The following is a 17,986-nucleotide window of genomic DNA, read 5'->3' as shown; positions in this document are numbered from 1 at the left end:
CGCCGTCTGCACACGAAAGACAAAATATATCGGAGATTTAAGTAAAAAAGCAACAACGTCCAAGGTACTAAACATAATATATTCTATGGGGTCTCATAAGCAAGTCATTAGAATACTTTACTACAAAAGTTGTAAAAGATATGCTTAAAAAATGTGAGGAAACACAGAGAAAATAAAGCTATCTATTGGGTTTCACTAACAAGTACATTGAAAGACTTGACTACTGTTGTTAAAAGACTTATGCATTACATGGTATTGAGCCACAAACCACAATGCAGACTAGTAAAATAAAAACAAACTTTTATGGGATACATACCTATGTGATGTGTACATTGATAGTGCAAGACAAACACTCTACCAACTGAGCTACCCAGTCTGAACACAAATGGCACAAAATATATCACAGATTTAAGTAAATAATTTACAATGTCCAAGGTACTAAACATGATATATTCAATGGGTGTCATAAGCAAGTCATTAGAATACTTTACTACAAAAGTTGAAAAAGATATGTATTCAAAAATTGAGGAAACAAAGAGAAAATAAAGCTATCTATTGGGTTTCACTAACAAGTACATTGGAAGACTTGACTACTGTTGTTAAAAGATATGCATTACATGGTATTGAGCCACAAACCACAATGCAGACTAGTAAAATAAAAACAAACTTACATGGGATTCAAACCTATGTGAGGTGTACATTGATAGTGCTAGACCAACCCTCTACCAACTGAGTTACCCAGTCTGAACACGAATGTTAAAAAATATATCAGGAATTTAAGAAAATAAGCTACAATGTCCAAGGTACTAAACATGATATATTCTAAGGGGTGTCATAAGCAAGTCATTAGAATACTTTACTACAAAAGTTGTAAAAGATATGCATTAAAAATTTGAGGAAACAAAGAGAAAATAAAGCTATTTATTGGGTTTCACTAACAAGTACATTGGAAGACTTGACTACTGTTGTTAAAGTCATGCATTACATGGTATTGAGCCATAAACCACAATGCAGACTAGTGAAATAGAAATAAACTTACATGGGATTCGTACCTAGGTGAGGTGTACATTTATAGTACAGTACCAACACTATACAAACTGAGATACCCAGTCTGAACACAAATGGCACAAAATTTATCTGAGATTTAAGTAAATAATCTACAATATCCAAGGTACTAAACATGATATATTCTATGGGGTGTCATAAGCAAGTCATTAGAATACTTTATTATAAAAGTTGTAAAAGATATGCATTCAAAATTTGAGGAAACAAAGAGAAAATAAAGCTATCTATTGGGTTTCACTAACAAATACATTGGAAGACTTGACTACTGTTGTTAAAAGACATATGCATTACATGGTATAGAGCCACAAATCACAATGCAGACTAGTAAAATAAAAACAAACTTTGATGGGATTCAAACCTATGTGAGGTTCTCATTTATAGTGCAAGACCAACACTCTACCAACTGAGCTACCCAGTCTGAACATGAACAGCACAAAATATATCAGAGATTTAAGTAAATAAGCTACAATGTCCAAGGTACTAATCATGATATATTCTATTGGGTGTCATAAGTAAGTCATTAGAACACTTTACTACAAAAGTTGTAAAAGATGTGCATTAAAAATTTGAGGAAACAAAGAGAAAATATGCTATCTATTTGGTTTCACTAACAAGTACATTGGAAGACTTGACTACTGTTGTTAAAAGATATGCATTACATGGTATTGAGCCACAAACCACAATGCAAACTAGTAAAATAAAAACAAACTTACATGGGATTCAAACCTATGTGAGGTGTACATTGATAGTGCTAGACCAACCCTCTACCAACTGAGTTACCCAGTCTGAACACAAATGTTAAAAAATATATCAGGAATTTAAGAAAATAAGCTACAATGTCCAAGGTACTAAACATGATATATTCTATGGGGTGTCATAAGCAAGTCATTAGAATACTTTATTACAAAAGTTGTAAAAGATATGCATTCAAAATTTGAGGAAACAAAGAGAAAATAAAGCTATCTATTGGGTTTCACTAACAAGTACATTGGAAGACTTGACTACTGTTGTTAAAAGTCATATGCATTAAATGGTATTGAGCCACAAACCACAATGCAGTCTAGTAAAATAAAAACAAACTTACATGGGATTTAAACCTATGTGAGGTTTAAATTGATAGTGCAAGAATAACACTCTGCCTACTGAGCTACCCCGTCTGCACACAAATGGCACAAAATTTATCAGAGAGTTAAGTAAATAAGCTACAATTTCCAAGGTACTAAACATTATATATTCTATGGGGTGTCATAAGCAATTCATTAGAATACTTTACTACAAAAGTTGTAAAAGATATGCATACAAAATTTGAGGAAACAGAGAAAATAAAGCTATCTATTGGGTTTCACTAACAAGTACATTGGAAGACTTGACTACTGTTGTTAAAAGACATATGCATTACATGGTATTGTTAGGTTCCTGGTGCTCAGAACAAGGGAGATGTTATGAAGATAGTCCAGAGCACCAGGACGGAATGCTGGGAAAGGGGAATGGAAAGGGAATAGCCCCTGGCGCCCTATCTCCGTTGTCTCACCCGTGCTGTCAGTACACTCTTGCGAGACTATGGTTGCTTGAGCCCATGGCAGCCGCGTTTGAAGGGCGGATTACGTCTGCCCAACTTCGATGCCCCCTCAGGTCTTAATGAGAGACAAAGAGTGAACCGAGACAGGGTGATAACAAGGGGCCCTCTGACTAAACAACAAGGCCAGGGGCTACTAACAAACCTAAAACCAAAGTATGTGCGGCTTGCCGCCAAAGGAAAAGAACAACAAAGGAAATGCTGACCACACGCCGACAATACTTTTGTGTACCGGCGGTGACAGCATAAGCAGAACCCTCTGCAAAACACCAGTGACAGAAATAATAAGGGAATACAGCAGCCTAGGCCGACGGACGCGGTAGTGCCGCTACTCACGGAACCGGTACGAATACTGGCAAACGGACAGGAACTCCCAATGCTGCTGACACAGACTCTCAGAACTGGAAGACAGGCAGAATCCCAAACGGCAGACCGGTGGACACCAAGAAGCCAGAAACTTGCACAGGCAACGGTACTGGACCTCAGGACAGGAACGCCTCACGGCAGTACACGGGATCAGACATAGGAATCGACACAGGGACTGACACAGGAATCGACACAGGAAGCTCAGGAACTAGCAGGAACCAAGCTTAGAACTCAAGCAGACTGCAAACCAAGGAATATCACCAGCATCTGTGAATTGCAAACAGCCAGCATATAACAGAGAGGCCTAATTAATAATCCCATGCAGCTGCCTTGTTGCAAGATTCCAAACTGACCAGATGCAATTAGCAGCCAGGTGAGGCTGAACACAAGGGAACAAGCTGCAATTACACAGACTCACCAGCGGCAGCAGACAAGAGTATTCTAAAACAGAGCAACAGGAAATCCTGGCATGCAAGACAACTTTATAAACATAAAATAGGAATGAACCACTACCTGTGGTTCATAACAGTATCCCCTCCTTAAGGGTGAGCTCCGAGCACCCCATGACACCCACGGGGAACATAAACAGAAGTATAACATGAAATACAGAACAAAACTGCAAAACAGGAATGAGCCACAGCCGTGGCTCATAACATTACCCCCCCCCCTTGAGGAGGGGTCAAAAGACCCCAAAATTCAGACTATCCAGAACAAGGGATACAAAAAAAAACCTGACACACTGGTCTAACAGACAAGAAAACAAAAACAAGCTGTAGCAACAACTTGTAACAGTGCCCTCCCCTTGATGGTGGCCACTGGACACAAGACAAGGGGAAAAAACAAAAAAAACTTTTTTTTTATCAAGGCAAGAGTCAAAAATTATTTCTTTTTCTTCTTCTTCTTTTTACAAAGCACTTTAGGTCTGACCAAGGTAATTCCCCACACATTGTCTGAACTGATGGTACCACCCAGCAAGGCTGCGTTCAAATCAGAGACAGGTCTCTTACCCTTGGGAGCTGAACTTTCTGGTAAAGTACTATTATTAGAAGAAGAAGTCAGAAAAGCACATCCTGCAGTCAAAACAACGGGCTGAGATTCTTGTGCTGAGTTTACAGTATTTGGTGGACTCTCAGTATATAAGACGGGTGACCTAGAGGAACCTGAACCAATTTCTTTGGAACCATATCTTTTAATAATTGCATCACTGAATGCTAAGGGATCCTGAAGAATGGGATCTTCAGCTTTCATTAGGCTGGTCGCCCACTCAAAAGGCTCTCCTCTAAAAGAATAAATCAGATAAAGCACAATGTTCTCTGAAGTGATGCTCAGAAATGGTCTAGACAACATAATAATGTAATAGTGTTTGTAAAGTGTCAAAAATTGGGCTAAGTCCCCATCAAAGATTATGGATGTTGAGATATCAGAGTCAGGATCTGTTTCCTTCTCATCTGACTGACTGGAGTGCTTTGCTAGGACCTGGTCACTATTGACCTTACTCGAGGCTGAGACTCTCTGAACCCCACCCGGGGCAGTGACTTTCTGAAACCCACCCGGGGCAGTGACTTTCTGAACCCCACCCGGGGCAGTGACTTTCTGAACCCAACCCGGGGCAGTGACTTTCTGAACCCCACCCGGGGCAGTGACTTTCTGAACCCCACCCGGGGCAGTGACTTTCTGAACCCCACCCGGGGCAGTGACTTCCTGAACCCCACCCGGGGCAGTGACTTCCTGAACCCCACCCGGGGCAGAGACTTCCGGGAACCCCGCCGGGGCAGTGGCCTCCGGGAACCCTGCTGGGGCAGTGGCCTCCGGGAACCCCGCCGGGGCAGTGGCCTCCGGGAACCCCGCTGGGGCAGTGGCCTCCGGGAACCCCACTGGGGCAGTGGCCTCCGGGAACCCCGCTGGGGCAGTGGCCTCCGGGAACCCCGCTGGGGCAGTGGCCTCCGGGAACCCCGCTGTGGCCAGCACCTCGGATTCTTTTACTGGGACCGGGCCGTTGGCCTCCCTGACTGGGATCGGGCCATCGGCCTCCCTCTCTGAGTCGATAATTATCGAAAGTTCTCCCGGACTATGACTTCCGGGACTTTTGCTGAAGCAATAACGTTCAGATCCTCCACTAATGCTATGCTTCTTAAGTTCTTTCCTGGGGAAGCGACTTCTAGACCCTTCTTTGGGGCTGCGTCTCTCGAGACCCCACTTGGAGATATTACTTCAAAGATCCCTTCTGGTGTTTTGCTTCTCGAGTTCCCTTCAAGAACTATGGTTTTAGAGACCCTTTCTTGGGTTGCGCTTTTCAAGTCCCTACCTGGGGTGACAGCTTCTGAGACCCCTTCCGGTATGGACACCTGAACTATAATATTTGATGTCCCTCTATAAGCTAGGGCATCGGGTACCGCTCCAGCACTCTGGGCATCGGGTACCGCTCCAGCACTCTGGGCATCGGGTACCGCTCCAGCACTCTGGGCATCGGGTACCGCTCCAGCACTCTGGGCATCGGGTACCGCTCCAGCACTCTGGGCATCGGGTACCGCTCCAGCACTCTGGGCTACGGGCACCACTCCAGGACCCTGGGCTACGGGCACCACTCCAGGACCCTGGGCTACGGGCACCACTCCAGGGGCTTGCAACTCCGCTTCCACAGGAACCTCAAGAGAGGAGAAAAACATTATTTTTTGATTCCTGAATCTATAATGGGGCTCCCTTGCCCAAGGACCCCAATTATAGGACAGAGAGCTTTTTAGTGTGGGTTGTGTGACAAGTACCTCTGCCACAGTAGAGACAGGAGTAGGTCTTGTATCCTGACTCAACTTGGCCAGAGGGCAAGACTCGTCACCACACTTTGGCTTGCGCAACTCACAGGTCTGCAGATAGTGGCCTAAACCCCCACAATATAGGCACAAGTTTAAGTTTCTGCGACGCAGACGCTCCTCTTCTGAGAGCCTGGGCAGCAGAAAACTTTTAAATCTTTTCTCTTCAATTAAACCAGAGGATTCTCTTGTCACCATACTGTGAACAAGAGTCTCTTTAGAGATAGATGTACTCTCAACGACTTCTGGCAAGATGAGCAAGATTTTAGTCAGTAGGTTTTGCAGTTGCTTTAGGGATTGCTGCAAAACTTCTAGTCGCTCTGGTCTCAAAGCACTGAATACAGAGTTCAGGGCTGCGAGAGATGCCTGCAGGGCTTGCATAGTAGACATAGGAGGATTTAAAACTAGACAAGACAAGACAAGACAAGGCAAGACAAGACTAAATTTTGCTAAACAAAACAAGACTTTTTTTTTTTTTTTAAACACCGGACTGGATTCTAAACACCGGACTGGATTCTAAACACCGGACTGGATTCTAAACACCGGATTCTAAACAAGACTGGATTCTAACACTGGACTGGATTCTAACACTGGACTGGATTCTAAACACCGAATTCTAGACAGGACTGGATTCTAGACTAGACACTGGACTGGGCCAAAAAAGAAAAAAGTTTTATTTCTTTTTTGTGGTATGGCTGGTGATAATGTTAGGTTCCTGGTGCTCAGAACAAGGGAGATGTTATGAAGCGAGTCCAGAGCACCAGGACGGAATGCTGGGAAAGGGGAATGGAAAGGGAATAGCCCCTGGCGCCCTATCTCCGTTGTCTCACCCGTGCTGTCAGTACACTCTTGCGAGACTATGGTTGCTTGAGCCCATGGCAGCCGCGTTTGAAGGGCGGATTACGTCTGCCCAACTTCGATGCCCCCTCAGGTCTTAATGAGAGACAAAGAGTGAACCGAGACAGGGTGATAACAAGGGGCCCTCTGACTAAACAACAAGGCCAGGGGCTACTAACAAACCTAAAACCAAAGTATGTGCGGCTTGCCGCCAAAGGAAAAGAACAAAGGAAATGCTGACCACACGCCGACAATACTTTTGTGTACCGGCGGTGACAGCATAAGCAGAACCCTCTGCAAAACACCAGTGACAGAAATAATAAGGGAATACAGCAGCCTAGGCCGACGGACGCGGTAGTGCCGCTACTCACGGAACCGGTACGAATACTGGCAAACGGACAGGAACTCCCAATGCTGCTGACACAGACTCTCAGAACTGGAAGACAGGCAGAATCCCAAACGGCAGACCGGTGGACACCAAGAAGCCAGAAACTTGCACAGGCAACGGTACTGGACCTCAGGACAGGAACGCCTCACGGCAGTACACGGGATCAGACATAGGAATCGACACAGGGACTGACACAGGAATCGACACAGGAAGCTCAGGAACTAGCAGGAACCAAGCTTAGAACTCAAGCAGACTGCAAACCAAGGAATATCACCAGCATCTGTGAATTGCAAACAGCCAGCATATAACAGAGAGGCCTAATTAATAATCCCATGCAGCTGCCTTGTTGCAAGATTCCAAACTGACCAGATGCAATTAGCAGCCAGGTGAGGCTGAACACAAGGGAACAAGCTGCAATTACACAGACTCACCAGCGGCAGCAGACAAGAGTATTCTAAAACAGAGCAACAGGAAATCCTGGCATGCAAGACAACTTTATAAACATAAAATAGGAATGAACCACTACCTGTGGTTCATAACAGTATCCCCTCCTTAAGGGTGAGCTCCGAGCACCCCATGACACCCACGGGGAACATAAACAGAAGTATAACATGAAATACAGAACAAAACTGCAAAACAGGAATGAGCCACAGCCGTGGCTCATAACAGGTATTGAGCCACAAACCACAATGCAGACTAGTAAAATAAAAACAAACTTACATGGGATACAAACCTATGTGAGGTTTACATTGATAGTACAATACCAACACTCTACAAATTGAGCTACCCAGTCTGAACACAAATGGCACAAAATTTATCAGAGATTTAAGTAAATAAGCTACAATTTCCAAGGTACTAAACATGATATATTCTATGGGGTATCATAAGCAAGTCATTAGAATACTTTACTACAAAAGTTGTAAAAGATATGCATAAAAAATTTGAGGAAACAGAGAAAATAAAGCTATCTATTGGGTTTCACTAACTAGTACATTGGAAGACTTGACTACTGTTGTTAAAAGACATATGCATTACATGGTATTGAGCCACAAACCACAATGCAGACTAGTTAAATAAAAACAAACTTATATGGGATACTAACCTATGTGATGTGTACATCGATAGTGCAAGACCAACACTCTACCAACTGAGCTACCCAGTCTGAACACAAATAGCATAAAATATATCAGAGATTTAAGTAAATAATCTACAATGTCCAAGGTACTAAACATGATATATTCTATGGGGTGTCATAAGCAAGTCATTAGAATACTTTACTACAAAAGTTGTAAAAGATATGTATTCCAAAATTGAGGAAACAAAGAGAAAATAAAGCTATCTATTGGGTTTCAGTAACAAGTACATTGGAAGACTTGACTACTGTTGTTAAAAGACATATGCATTACATGGTATAGAGCCACAAATCACAATGCATACTAGTAAAATAAAAACAAACTTTGATGGGATTCAAACCTATGTGAGGTTCTCATTAATAGTGCAAGACCAACACTCTACCAACTGAGCTACCCAGTCTGAACACGAATGGCACAAAATATATCAGAGATTTAAGTAAATAAGCTACAATGTCCAAGGTACTAAACATGATATATTCTATGGGGTGTCATAAGCAAGTCATTAGAATACTTTACTACAAAAGTTGTAAAAGATATCTATAAAAATTTTTGAGGAAAGACAGAGAAAATAAAGCTATCTATAGGGTTTCACTAACAAGTACATTGGAAGACTTGACTACTGTTGTTAAAAGACATATGCATTACATGGTATTGAGCCACAAACCACAATGCAGACTAGTAAAATAAAAACAAACTTACATGGGATATAAACCTATGTGAAGTTTACATTGATAGTGCAAGACCAACACTCTACCAACTGAGCTACCTAGTCTGAACACAAAAGGCATACAATATATCAGAGATTTAAGTAAATAATCTACAATGTCCAAGGTACTAAACATGATATATTCTATGGGGTGTCATAAGCAAGTCATTAGAATACTTTACTACAAAAGTTGTAAAAGATATGCATTAAAAACTTGAGGAAATAAAGAGAAAATAAAGCTATTTATTGGGTTTCACTAACAAGTACATTGGAAGACTTGACTACTGTTGTTAAAAGTCATGCATTACATGGTATTGAGCCATAAACCACAATGCAGACTAGTAAAATAGAAATAAACTTACATGGGATTCGAACCTAGGTGAGGTGTACATTGATAGTACAATACCAACTCTCTACAAACTGAGCTACCCAGTCTGAACACAAATGGGACAAAATTTATCAGAGATTTAAGTAAATAAGCTACAATTTCCAAAGTACTAAACATGATATATTCTATGGGGTGTCATAAGCAATTCATTAGAATACTTTACTACAAAAGTTGTAAAAGTATGCATAAAAAATTTGAGGAAACACAGAGAAAATAAAGCTATCTATTGGGTTTCACTAACAAGTACATTGGAAGACTTGACTACTGTTGTTAAAAGACATATGCATTACATGGTATTGAGCCACAAACCACAATGCAGACTAGTAAAATAAAAACAAACTTACATAGGATACAAATCTATGTGAAGTTTACATTGATAGTGCAAGACCAACACTCTACCTACTGAGCTACCCCGTCTGCACACAAAAGTCATGAAATATATCAGAGATTTAAGTAAAAAAGCTACAACGTCCAAGGTACTAAACATAATATATTCTTTGGGGTCTCATAAGCAAGTCATTAGAATACTTTACTACAAAAGTTGTAAAAGATATGCATTCAAAATTTGAGGAAACAAAGAGAAAATAAAGCTTTCTATTGGGTTTCACTAACAAGTACATTGGAAGACTTGACTACTGTTGTTAAAAGACATATGCATTACATGGTATTGAGCCACAAACCACAATTCAGACTAGTAAAATAAAAACAAACTTATATGGGATACTAACCTATGTGATGTGTACATTGATAGTGCAAAACCAACACTCTATCAACTGAGCTACCCAGTCTGAACACAAATGGCACAAAATATATCAGAGATTTAAGTAAATATTCTACAATGTCCAAGGTACTAAACATGATATATTCTATGGGGTGTCATAAGCAAGTCATTAGAATACTTTACTACAAAAGTTGTAAAAGATATGCATTAAAAATTTGAGGAAACAAAGAGAAAATAAAGCTATTTATTGGGTTTCACTAACAAGTACATTGGAAGACTTGACTACTGTTGTTAAAAGTCATGCATTACATGGTATTGAGCCATAAATCACAATGCAGACTAGTAAAATAGAAATAAACTTACATGGGATTCAAACCTAGGTGAGGTGTACATTGATAGTACAATACCAACTCTCTACAAACTGAGCTACCCAGTCTGAACACAAATGGCACAAAATTTATCAGAGATTTAAGTAAATAAGCTACAATTTCAAAGGTACTAAACATGATATATTCTATGGGGTGTCATAAGCAATTCATTAAAATACTTTACTACAAAAGTTGTAAAAGATATGCATAAAAAATTTGAGGAAACACAGAGAAAATAAAGCTATCTATTGGGTTTCACTAACAAGTACATTGGAAGACTTGACTACTGTTGTTAAAAGACATATGCATTACATGGTATTGAGCCAAAAACCACAATGCAGACTAGTAAAATAAAAACAAACTTACATGGGATACAAACCTATGTGAAGTTTACATTGATAGTGCAAGACCAACACTCTACCAACTGAGCTACCCCGTCTGCACACAAAAGACATAAAATATATCAGAGATTTAAGTAAAAAAGCTACAACGTCCAATGTACTAAACATAATATATTCTATGGGGTATCATAAGCAAGTCATTAGAATACTTTATTACAAAAGTTGTAAAAGATATGCATTCAAAATTTGAGGAAACAAAGAGAAAATAAAGCTATCTATTGGGTTTCAGTAACAAGTACATTGGAAGACTTGACTACTGTTGTTAAAAGACATATGCATTACATGGTATTGACCCACAAACCACAATGCAGACTAGTAAAATAAAAACAAACTTATATGGGATACTAACCTATGTGATGTGTACATTGATAGTGCAAGACCAACACTCTACCAACTGAGCTACCCAGTCTGAACACAAATGGCATAAAATATATCAGAGATTTAAGTAAATAGTCTACAATGTCCAAGGTACTAAACATGATATATTCTATGGGGTGTCATAAGCAAGTCATTAGAATACTTTACTACAAAAGTTGTAAAAGATATGTATTCCAAAATTGAGGAAACAAAGAGAAAATAAAGCTATCTATTGGGTTTCAGTAACAAGTACATTGGAAGACTTGACTACTGTTGTTAAAAGACATATGCATTACATGGTATAGAGCCACAAATCACAATGCATACTAGTAAAATAAAAACAAACTTTGATGGGATTCAAACCTATGTGAGGTTCTCATTAATAGTGCAAGACCAACACTCTACCAACTGAGCTACCCAGTCTGAACACGAATGGCACAAAATATATCAGAGATTTAAGTAAATAAGCTACAATGTCCAAGGTACTAATCATGATATATTCTATGGGGTGTCATAAGCAAGTCATTAGAACACTTTACTACAAAAGTTGTAAAAAATGTGCATTAAAAATTTGAGGAAACAAAGAGAAAATAAAGCTATCTATTTGGTTTCACTAACAAGTACATTGGAAGACTTGACTACTGTTGTTAAAAGATATGCATTACATGGTATTGAGCCACAAACCACAATGCAGACTAGTAAAATAAAAACAAACTTACATGGGATTCGAACTTATGTGAGGTGTACATTGATAGCGCAAGTACAACCCTCTACCAACTGAGCTACCCAGTCTGAACACAAATGTTGCAAAATATATCAGGAGTTTAAGTAAATAAGCTACAATGTCCAAGGTACTAAACATGATATATTCTATGGGGTGTCATAAGCAAGTCATTAGAATACTTTACTACAAAAGTTGTAAAAGATGTGCATTAAAAATTTGAGGAAACAAAGAGAAAATAAAGCTATCTGTTGGGTTTCACTAACAAGTACATTGGAAGACTTGACTACTGTTGTTAAAAGACATATGCATTACATGGTATTGAGCCACAAACCACAATGCAGACTAGTAAAATAAAAACAAACTTACATGTGATACAAACCTATGTGAAGTTTACATTGATAGTACAAGACCAACACTCTACCAACCGAGCTACCCAGTCTGAACACAAATGGCACAAACTATATCAGAGATTTAAGTAAATAATCTACATTGTCCAAGGTACTAAACATGATATATTCTATGGGGTGTCATAAGCAAGTCATTAGAATACTTTACTACAAAAGTTGTAAAAGATATCTATAAAAAAATTTTGAGGAAAGACAGAGAAAATAAAGCTATCTATTGGGTTTCACTAACAAGTACATTGGAAGACTTGACTACTGTTGTTAAAAGACATATGCATTACATGGTATTGAGCCACAAACCACAATGCAGACTAGTAAAATAAAAACAAACTTACATGGGATACAAAGCTATGTGAAGTTTACATTGATAGTGCAAGACCAACACTCAACCTACTGAGCTACCCCGTCTGCACACAAAAGACATAAAATATATCAGAGATTTAAGTAAAAAAGCTACAAAGTCCAAGGTACTAAACATAATATATTCTATGGGGTGTCATAAGCAATTCATTAGAATACTTTACTACAAAAGTTGTAAAAGATATGCATAAAAAATTTGAGGAAACACAGAGAAAATAAAGTTATCTATTGGGTTTCACTAACAAGTACATTGGAAGACTTGACTACTGTTGTTAAAAGACATATGCATTACATGGTATAGAGCCACAAATCACAATGCAGACTAGTAAAATAAAAACAAAACTTTGATGGGATTCAAACCTATGTGAGGTTCTCATTGATAGTGCAAGACCAACACTCTACCTACTGAGCTACCCCGTCTGCACACAAAAGACATAAAATATATCAGAGATTTAAGTAAAAAAGCTACAACGTCCAAGGTACTAAACATGATATATTCTATGGGGTGTCATAAGCAAGTCATTAGAGTACTTTATTACAAAAGTTGTAAAAGATATGATTTCAAAATTTGAAGAAACAAAGAGAAAATAAAGCTATCTATTGGGTTAACTAACAAGTACATTGGAAGATTTGAATACTGTTTTTAAAAGACAAATGCATTAAATGGTATTGAGCCATAAACTACAATGCAGACTAGTAAAATAGAAATAAACTTATATGGGATACTAACCTATGTGATGTGTACATCGATAGTGCAAGACCAACACTCTACCAACTGAGCTACCCAGTCTGAACACAAATGGCATAAAATATATCAGAGATTTAAGTAAATAGTCTACAATGTCCAAGGTACTAAACATGATATATTCTATGGGGTGTCATAAGCAAGTCATTAGAATACTTTACTACAAAAGTTGTAAAAGATATGTATTCCAAAATTGAGGAAACAAAGAGAAAATAAAGCTATCTATTGGGTTTCAGTAACAAGTACATTGGAAGACTTGACTACTGTTGTTAAAAGACATATGCATTACATGGTATTGAGCCACAAACCACAATGCAGACTAGTAAAATAAAAACAAACTTATATGGGATACTAACCTATGTGATGTGTACATCGATAGTGCAAGACCAACACTCTACCAACTGAGCTACCCAGTCTGAACACAAATGGCATAAAATATATCAGAGATTTAAGTAAATAGTCTACAATGTCCAAGGTACTAAACATGATATATTCTATGGGGTGTCATAAGCAAGTCATTAGAATACTTTACTACAAAAGTTGTAAAAGATATGTATTCCAAAATTGAGGAAACAAAGAGAAAATAAAGCTATCTATTGGGTTTCAGTAACAAGTACATTGGAAGACTTGACTACTGTTGTTAAAAGACATATGCATTACATGGTATAGAGCCACAAATCACAATGCATACTAGTAAAATAAAAACAAACTTTGATGGGATTCAAACCTATGTGAGGTTCTCATTAATAGTGCAAGACCAACACTCTACCAACTGAGCTACCCAGTCTGAACACAAATGGCACAAAATATATCAGAGATTTAAGTAAATAAGCTACAATGTCCAAGGTACTAATCATGATATATTCTATGGGGTGTCATAAGCAAGTCATTAGAACACTTTACTACAAAAGTTGTAAAAAATGTGCATTAAAAATTTGAGGAAACAAAGAGAAAATAAAGCTATCTATTTGGTTTCACTAACAAGTACATTGGAAGACTTGACTACTGTTGTTAAAAGATATGCATTACATGGTATTGAGCCATAAACCACAATGCAGACTAGTAAAATAAAAACAAACTTACATGGGATTCGAACTTATGTGAAGTGTACATTGATAGCGCAAGTACAAACCTCTACCAACTGAGCTACCCAGTCTGAACACAAATGTTGCAAAATATATCAGGAGTTTAAGTAAATAAGCTACAATGTCCAAGGTACTAAACATGATATATTCTATGGGGTGTCATAAGCAAGTCATTAGAATACTTTACTACAAAAGTTGTAAAAGATATGCATTAAAAATTTGAGGAAACAAAGAGAAAATAAAGCTATTTATTGGGTTTCACTAACAAGTACATTGGAAGACTTGACTACTGTTGTTAAAAGTCATGCATTACATGGTATTGAGCCATAAACCACAATGCAGACTAGTAAAATAGAAATAAACTTACATGGGATTCGAACCTAGGTGAGGTGTACATTGATAGTACAATACCAACTCTCTACAAACTGAGCTACCCAGTCTGAACACAAATGGCACAAAATTTATCAGAGATTTAAGTAAATAAGCTACAATTTCCAAAGTACTAAACATGATATATTCTATGGGGTGTCATAAGCAATTCATTAGAATACTTTACTACAAAAGTTGTAAAAGTATGCATAAAAAATTTGAGGAAACACAGAGAAAATAAAGCTATCTATTGGGTTTCAATAACAAGTACATTGGAAGACTTGACTACTGTTGTTAAAAGACATATGCATTACATGGTATTGAGCCAAAAACCACAATGCAGACTAGTAAAATAAAAACAAACTTACATGGGATACAAACCTATGTGAAGTTTACATTGATAGTGCAAGACCAACACTCTACCAACTGAGCTACCCCGTCTGCACACAAAAGACATAAAATATATCAGAGATTTAAGTAAAAAAGCTACAACGTCCAATGTACTAAACATAATATATTCTATGGGGTATCATAAGCAAGTCATTAGAATACTTTATTACAAAAGTTGTAAAAGATATGCATTCAAAATTTGAGGAAACAAAGAGAAAATAAAGCTATCTATTGGGTTTCAGTAACAAGTACATTGGAAGACTTGACTACTGTTGTTAAAAGACATATGCATTACATGGTATTGACCCACAAACCACAATGCAGACTAGTAAAATAAAAACAAACTTATATGGGATACTAACCTATGTGATGTGTACATCGATAGTGCAAGACCAACACTCTACCAACTGAGCTACCCAGTCTGAACACAAATGGCATAAAATATATCAGAGATTTAAGTAAATAGTCTACAATGTCCAAGGTACTAAACATGATATATTCTATGGGGTGTCATAAGCAAGTCATTAGAATACTTTACTACAAAAGTTGTAAAAGATATGTATTCCAAAATTGAGGAAACAAAGAGAAAAAAAAGCTATCTATTGGGTTTCAGTAACAAGTACATTGGAAGACTTGACTACTGTTGTTAAAAGACATATGCATTACATGGTATAGAGCCACAAATCACAATGCATACTAGTAAAATAAAAACAAACTTTGATGGGATTCAAACCTATGTGAGGTTCTCATTAATAGTGCAAGACCAACACTCTACCAACTGAGCTACCCAGTCTGAACACGAATTGCACAAAATATATCAGAGATTTAGGTAAATAAGCTACAATGTCCAAGGTACTAATCATGATATATTCTATGGGGTGTCATAAGCAAGTCATTAGAACACTTTACTACAAAAGTTGTAAAAAATGTGCATTAAAAATTTGAGGAAACAAAGAGAAAATAAAGCTATCTATTTGGTTTCACTAACAAGTACATTGGAAGACTTGACTACTGTTGTTAAAAGATATGCATTACATGGTATTGAGCCACAAACCACAATGCAGACTAGTAAAATAAAAACAAACTTACATGGGATTCGAACTTATGCGAGGTGTACATTGATAGCGCAAGTACAACCCTCTACCTACTGAGCTACCCAGTCTGAACACAAATGTTGCAAAATATATCAGGAGTTTAAGTAAATAAGCTACAATGTCCAAGGTACTAAACATGATATATTCTATGGGGTGTCATAAGCAAGTCATTAGAATACTTTACTACAAAAGTTGTAAAGAATATGCATTAAAAATTTGAGGAAACAAAGAGAAAATAAAGCTATTTATTTGGTTTCACTAACAAGTACATTGGAAGACTTGACTACTGTTGTTAAAAGACATATGCATTACATGGTATTGAGCCACAAACCACAATGCAGACTAGTAAAATAAAAACAAACTTACATGTGATACAAACCTATGTGAAGTTTACATTGATAGTACAAGACCAACACTCTACCAACCGAGCTACCCAGTCTGAACACAAATGGCACAAACTATATCAGAGATTTAAGTAAATAATCTACAATGTCCAAGGTACTAAACATGATATATTCTATGGGGTGTCATAAGCAAGTCATTAGAATACTTTACTACAAAAGTTGTAAAAGATATCTATAAAAAAATTTGAGGAAAGACAGAGAAAATAAAGCTATCTATTGGGTTTCACTAACAAGTACATTGGAAGACTTGACTACTGTTGTTAAAAGACATATGCATTACATGGTATTGAGCCACAAACCACAATGCAGACTAGTAAAATAAAAAAAAACTTACATGGGATACAAAGCTATGTGAAGTTTACATTTATAGTGCAAGACCAACACTCAACCTACTGAGCTACCCCGTCTGCACACAAAAGACAAAGTATATCAGAGATTTAAGTAAAAAAGCTACAAAGTCCAAGGTACTAAACATAATATATTCTATGGGGTGTCATAAGCAATTCATTAGAATACTTTACTACTAAAGTTGTAAAAGATATGCATAAAAAATTTGAGGAAACACAGAGAAAATAAAGTTATCTATTGGGTTTCACTAACAAGTACATTGGAAGACTTGACTACTGTTGTTAAAAGACATATGCATTACATGGTATAGAGCCACAAATCACAATGCAGACTAGTAAAATAAAAACAAAACTTTGATGGGATTCAAACCTATGTGAGGTTCTCATTGATAGTGCAAGACCAACACTCTACCTACTGAGCTACCCCGTCTGCACACAAAAGACATAAAATATATCAGAGATTTAAGTAAAAAAGCTACAACGTCCAAGGTACTAAACATGATATATTCTATGGGGTGTCATAAGCAAGTCATTAGAGTACTTTATTACAAAAGTTGTAAAAGATATGATTTCAAAATTTGAAGAAACAAAGAGAAAATAAAGCTATCTATTGGGTTAACTAACAAGTACATTGGAAGATTTGAATACTGTTTTTAAAAGACAAATGCATTAAATGGTATTGAGCCATAAACCACAATGCAGACTAGTAAAATAGAAATAAACTTATATGGGATACTAACCTATGTGATGTGTACATCGATAGTGCAAGACCAACACTCTACCAACTGAGCTACCCAGTCTGAACACAAATGGCATAAAATATATCAGAGATTTAAGTAAATAGTCTACAATGTCCAAGGTACTAAACATGATATATTCTATGGGGTGTCATAAGCAAGTCATTAGAATACTTTACTACAAAAGTTGTAAAAGATATGTATTCCAAAATTG

Source organism: Pseudophryne corroboree, chromosome 7 (genome assembly GCF_028390025.1).
Source record: "Pseudophryne corroboree isolate aPseCor3 chromosome 7, aPseCor3.hap2, whole genome shotgun sequence".
Taxonomy (NCBI): domain Eukaryota; kingdom Metazoa; phylum Chordata; class Amphibia; order Anura; family Myobatrachidae; genus Pseudophryne; species Pseudophryne corroboree.
Note: the sequence above shows the minus strand (reverse complement) of the source record.